The sequence below is a fragment of the Rousettus aegyptiacus genome, unplaced genomic scaffold (assembly GCF_014176215.1).
Source record: "Rousettus aegyptiacus isolate mRouAeg1 unplaced genomic scaffold, mRouAeg1.p scaffold_m13_p_7, whole genome shotgun sequence".
Classification (NCBI taxonomy): domain Eukaryota; kingdom Metazoa; phylum Chordata; class Mammalia; order Chiroptera; family Pteropodidae; genus Rousettus; species Rousettus aegyptiacus.
This window is the reverse complement of record NW_023416310.1, coordinates 101,774,737-101,781,002: the sequence shown is the minus strand read 5'-3', so window position 1 is coordinate 101,781,002 and position 6,266 is coordinate 101,774,737. Positions and strand designations below refer to the sequence as shown.

Here is a 6,266-nt window from a genome sequence, read left to right as displayed (position 1 = left end):
TTACTGAGGGACATTTTCACTGAGTATAAATTCTAGGTTGACTAATTTTTTTCTTTAAGCACTTTGAAGATGTATACCTCTCTTCTTGCTCCCACGGTTTTTTAGGAAAAATCCACAGTCATTTAAATTGTTGTTCCCCTGTAGGCGAAATATTTGCTTAGTCTGGGATCAACCAATACTGTCTCACTCTTACAAGGAAGAGCCAGTGTTTTTAATCTTCATATATCTGAAATAAAACTCCCAAATGTACCACTTAGGTCAGGCCCTCTGTACTTTGGTCTCAATGGCCAGAGATTCTCGACTGAACTTTAGTAAGCTATCTTTGGGAAAGAAAGAAGTAAACATAGATTCTTTTCCTGAGCTTACGGACACAATTTCAAAACCACATCTCCCCCCAGGACCTAGATACCCTTTCACTGTGCACACTGTGTCATATTCTCTCTCTCTCTCTCCCTTCCTGTCTCTGTCTCTCTCTGTCTCTGTCTCTCTGTCTCTCTGTCTCTCTGTCTCTCTCTCTCCCCCCACCTTCCCTCCCTCCCTCCTTCTCTCTTCACAACTCCCTTTCCTGCCACTAAGTGACATATGAAGGGTGGGATTATTAGGGAAGAGAATAAGTCTGTATGCCTTTTTTCTATACTTAGACATTATTTGGTAGGTCAACATTGAGCCCTCGGCTTTATTCTGTCTTGAGTTTGTAAATGACGTACCCAAACTCCTCTAGGCTGACATGAAACAACAATCTGTTTTAGCTTTCTCAGATGATCTGAGATAGTCTGCAGGAGGCTATACACATAGAGAAGTATAAATATTAGGAGGTACGTCCAGGCCTGAGGACTGCTGGTGGTGACAGCAGGAAAAAGTTTTGACGGATGCTCACAAAACAGAAAAGAGCAGAAAAACAGGTTGTGAGAGTGCATAGGCCAATTAAGTAAAATGTTTCATCTCATTCCTGTGTGTTTTTCCCAAGGATATAGGACCAGTGTTTCTTCCATGAGCCATGTGCTTCACCTGGGACACAAGGTAGATAGAGTGTGCGGGGACAGAGAGCAGATGCCGGTGCTGCAGGGCGGTCACCCCATGGCATCACCTTGAAATGGGCTGCAGCAGTTCCTTCTTTTAAAGGATGGAGGAGCACAGGCTTTAACATCCGTCTGTTTCCAAAGTGTAGCATGTGAAGGATGCCTTCCTTTCCCCCAAAAAGGCTCTCTGTAGTGGGGGGTTAGGGTGGGGCACATTTTAGGCAAGGGGTAGCTTTAGACTGGAAGAATTCAAGAACTTTTGCCACAGGAATAAATACAAAGTAGCAAGTCAGCTTCCTAAAGCTCAAGTCTCTATCTATTATTGTTTATTTTTGCCTTAGAGTGTTGCTTTACATTTTCTTGGCTCTAATCTTTTGCAGAGTCCTCTCCCCTAAATTGACAGGGTGGGGTGTCAGAAGCCATCCGGGCTTCTTTGTAGTACACCTCGTCCCATCTAACATCTTCTCCAAAGTTTTATAATAGCTTTTCCAATCCTTTATAATAAATGAGTAACGGTAAATAAACTGTTTCCTTGGATTCTCTGGGCTGTTCTAGCAAATTATTGAATGTGAGATGGGAGTTGTGGGAACTTCCAATGTGTAGCCAAGTTGGACAGAAGCTGCGGGTGACCTGGGACCCACTCTTGCAATCGGTATGTGAGGTTGGGGTCACTCTTTGTGAGTGAGCACTGAACCTGTGCCATTTGGGTGAACTCTGATCAGTTAGTGTCAGAATTGAGTTAAGCTGTAGGACACCTCATCAGTGTTCCCCAAGAACTGGAGAATTGCGTGGCGTGGGAAAACCTATACATTTGGTGTCAAACATGTTAGGAGTACAGAAACAGAGGTTTTTATTTTAACCGTAGTTAGCGGTATAAATGCCCCTTATAATCTCCCTGTCCTACTGGCCTTGAAATTGTGTGAATCTTGATGAAGTTTTATGACTTGGAAACATTTGAATCCCTTCATATTTTACAAACCAAGCAAGGCTTCCTTAATATGTTATGTGGTACCATTTCAACTTTACATCGTTTGAGTTAGCAGGAAGTATTTTCATTCATTCAGCACATCTTTTTGGATTATTTTCTGTGAACCAGACTTCATTGTAGGCGTCAGCAACTCAGCGCAGTGAGCAAAATAAAGTCCTTGCCCTTGAAGACTTTATAGTCTAATGGGGAGACTGATAATAAACAAACAACAGATGTATGATATGATTTCAGGTAAGGTAAGTTCTATGAACAAAAATAAAGCAGAAGAAGGGATAGGAAAGATGGAGGAAGAGGTGTCGTCTCAGAGAGGGTACCAGATGTGAGGGTGGGGGCATTCTAGGCAGAGGGAGCAGCAAACAATATGAGTATCCTTGTGACTGTTTAGTTCATATAAGACTTGGTCTGGCATTGACCTAGAAGGTAGATTAAACCCACTAGTTATGGAATCAGACCCAAGGTCAAAACCAAGCTCTACCACCTATTAACTATGTGTCTTTGGACAAGTGATTTAACTACTGTTTCTGAGTCCATGTTTGCTCACCTGTGGAATTGGAATAACAGCATATTCGCTCATAGGGTTGTGATAAGTATAAAATACAGTCACGTATGTAGAACCTATATCTCTGACCCTACCACATAAGAAGTGCTCAAAGCAAGGTGGCTGCCACCGTTGTTATTATTATAATCACCAGGACTAGTCCAGTCTTTGAAAGCAACATCTGTGTGGTTACCACTGTCAGCGAACAAGACTCAGGCAGAGCGAGGAGGCTGTCTCTGCTGGGAAATGTCTACAATGTAAACACGTCTGCGGATATGCAAACGCAGAGCTGGTGAGGACCAGAGCACATGTAGGCCCCTCACCAGCTGGGTCTCTTGCTACCAGAGCGAATCCCATCAAGTCCTGCTGCCTTGGGCAGGCAGAGCACCTGGCGTCGTGAGCAGAACGACACGCGACGATGGTGGAGTCACCGCTGAAGAGGCTGTTTGCAAGGCCTGCTGGGGGCCTCCTCTCAAGCTCCTAGAAAAATGTCGATGTGAGAGACGTACGTCCAAACCTGTAGACGATATTAAAGAGTGTGTAAGAGCCAAACTAATGACAAATTGCTGGGAAGCAAACTCTCAATGAATTGAGAAAATGTTCCAGAGAATGGCAGTTTCACAGCTTATTTTATACATTAGAATCAAAGGAGAGAATGTGAGGAGGGTTACATGAAATTCATTGGTGGTAGATTAACGGGGTGAGAAAAAGCAAAGGAGGGAAATCTCTGAGATTGGATAAAAAATGAAACCGAGGGACACATACCTCTTTTACACAGATAGATGCAGGATAGCTAATAATTCCCACTTACAGCATGGAGAGAAAGTATTCGGGGGGCAGGATAACCATGCGGGGTTCTGTGGTCTCGTGCCCTGGTGCAGTAGCTGTGCCCTGAGGGGTCTGGATACAGGGGATCACTCTGACATTTCAAAGGCATGTTATCCTAGATGCAAAAAGACACTAAAAGGCTCATTTAAGGTAAAGATTGACCTCTGTCAAAGGAGCTAGAGGCCTAGGACGTGACTACCCACCAGGACCCGGTTTTAGTTAGGCATCCTCCGTGGTTACATTCTGTCTCTGAGCTTGCAGGGCCGCCATGCAGACCTCCCCAGAGCTCATCAGCTTTGGTACGTGGCCCATCTTTTGGCCACAATGCCCAAGTGTTCCAGGACCTTTGGCCTGTCCCGCGGTGACCAGAATCAGGCATCAACACTGGGCAGAGCACCTACAAGTGCAAAGTAGAGAACCGAGTTTACAAAAGGAAGCACTTATGTTTTCATAACTCTACACGGTAGAGCCTCATCCTTCTCCAGCTCCTGTCAGCGGCACACCAGCTCTTTTCTTTCCTGTCTCTCCCATGAGAAAGCGAGCTCCTTGAGGGCAGAAACCGTCTTCTTGTGTACCTGGTACCTAGGACCCAACGGATGCTCAAGAACGAATGAATGAATGAGTTAATGAAGGAATGATTCAAATGTCAAGGAAAGAAAATAGTTCAATTACAGTTAGCCTTAATATAACCATCCATTTATCTTGCCCTTAACAAGATAACACTTTTGCTCAAATTATCACGCCTGACCTTCACCACAGACCGGTGAAGAAAGTGTCTTAGAGGCCACAGTAAGTTTAGTTAGATACTAAGCACTTTCTAAAACCATGTTTTTGGTAGCAGCACAAATGAATGGAATGAACAAGTTGTGGAATCTAAGACCCAGAATGTAATCCAGGCCCCATAAGTTAGTTCCTAGCTGGGTGGCCATGGGTACACAAGTCACCCTCTCTGAGCCTCCACTTCTTCACGGGGCAGGCGCCTGTCACAGTCTGACCTGGCGAGGCCAAGAGAAGAAGGATGTGGGACACAGCTACGGGAGCCTAGCGAGGCAGCCACAAGTCATCTGGGGGAGGAAACACAAAAGCAAGTGATCGCATCGAGTATGTCAGGGCCGAGGTGGAGGCTGGGAGGCTCCACTGGGAAGGAGGCTCAGAGAGGTTCCCAGAGGAATTGCAGCCAGCACCGCCAGGCAGACCCAGGAAGGAAAAAGAGTGTTCTCGTGAGAGGAAATGCATGTTCTCGATTCACTTTAAATGACATTAAACATTTTTATAACAGCCTTTGAGTTATTCAGTAGAGTCAAAAAAAGGCCCCTTTACCCCGGTGCTGCCGTATCCTCTCTGTGAATCCTTTCGGACTAGCCGTTTGCTGGCACAGAGCGCCCCCTTCCCTGCCGGCCTGGCTTCACGGTCCCTGCAGTGGTGTGCCTCCACGCTGGCCCTGCCCAGCACTGTCAGCGTCCTGCTCTCTGCCGCCCCTTCTGCTCCCACGGCTTCCGGTCCTCTCGGCCACGTCAGCCAGGCACCTCTCTCTCTCTCTCTCTCTCTCTCTGACATGCTTCGATCATTGCTCTGGTCTTCTCTTTTCTCGCCTCCATTTTTCCCTATCTCTTCTGTGCCAGAAACGCGAGGCCTGGACAGCCAGTAGCACTTCTGTGTCCTGCTTGGTGAGGTCCTCACCCCTCTTGGCCTGCAGGTCTGCACAGGTGTGGACAGGTGTACCAGGGATGCTTGCCAGGGGGTCTTTTCTGCTCATTCGGGCTTGTGGGTGTCCGCGAGATACTGGGTACATCAGAGAAGTGGGGGGCCAGTGCCTAGAGAATTTGGGAAGTGGGGTGAATGGAAGGCTGTGTGACTTGGGGTTGTGCTCAGAAAACCTTGGTGAGGAAGAGACTTACGAGTTGGAGTCTGGAGGAAAGGAGGGCCCCGTTGCACCCCAGAGAGCCAGGAGGGCCATGGAGGGCTCAGTCAGGGATAGCGAGAATTTCCTGGGTCTAGAGAAGCAGACCAGACCCTTCTTTGGAACGGCCCTTGGAGCACTAACCTCCCTGGTCTCCTTCGTGTCTCAGAGGAAGCCTGTTCCAGCCTGTTCTCCGTGGCAGGGTTGGCGAATGTTTCCTGTAAAGGACCAGGAATTAAACATTTCATAGGAAGTATTGACGCCACATGGTCTGTCTCCACTACTCATCTCTGCTGTTGTCGCGTAGACGCAGCCAGGGCAGGTGCCCACACATACGGTGTGGCTGTGCCCAGTCACACTGTGCTAAAAAAACAAGCCACAGGAAGATTTGTCCCAGGAGTCGGCCGATTTCTCTCTTGAGTATGAGAGTGGATGGGCCCACAGACGATCTAAATTCAATGTGATCAAAACCACGTGCAACAGATGTCTCCCTGAACCAGTACCTCTCCTGCCGTTCCCATCTGGAGACGCTTCCCCCTCCTTCCCTCCCATGAAATCGTGAAATCCTATAGACATGGCCTCCAGCATTATACTGATGTTTCTCCCCTTCCCTTGATCACTTCTCACCTAAATCTCTGCATGGACAGTGGTCATTTTGCCTTTAGTCACGTCTTCCTCTAGGTCATCCTTCACGTGGGTCCTACAGGGAACACTTAAAGATGCAGGTCACGTTAGGCCAGGTACCAGATTAAATCCTATGTCTCCTGGCTCTCTGTGACCATCTAGATAACTCCAAATACCTTACTACGTGCCTTGGGGAACTCTGTGACCTATGTCGTAAATGGCATGAGAGCGGGGAGCATTGCTGTCTCATTGTGGTCCCAGTGGCCAGCAGGCACCTGGCACATAGCTGGTGCTCAATAAATATTTGTCAAATGACAAAGTGAATAATCTGGCCCTTGCGTACCACTCTGACTTCAATTCTTAACCACT

At 47.1% G+C, this 6,266-nt stretch overlaps 1 long non-coding RNA gene across 1 annotated transcript; it reads right to left on the bottom strand.

Annotated features, from left to right (window-relative positions):
• Window positions 1–1,907: 1,907 nt before the first annotated feature.
• LOC118605467 lies at window positions 1,908–6,016 on the bottom strand. The gene is made up of 4 exons (XR_004952171.1): window positions 5,901–6,016; window positions 5,418–5,491; window positions 3,311–3,770; window positions 1,908–3,062 (listed from the first exon to the last, which is right to left on the bottom strand). It is a non-coding gene; the product is annotated as an uncharacterized LOC118605467 (long non-coding RNA).
• Between the last annotated feature and the right edge of the window lie 250 nt (window positions 6,017–6,266).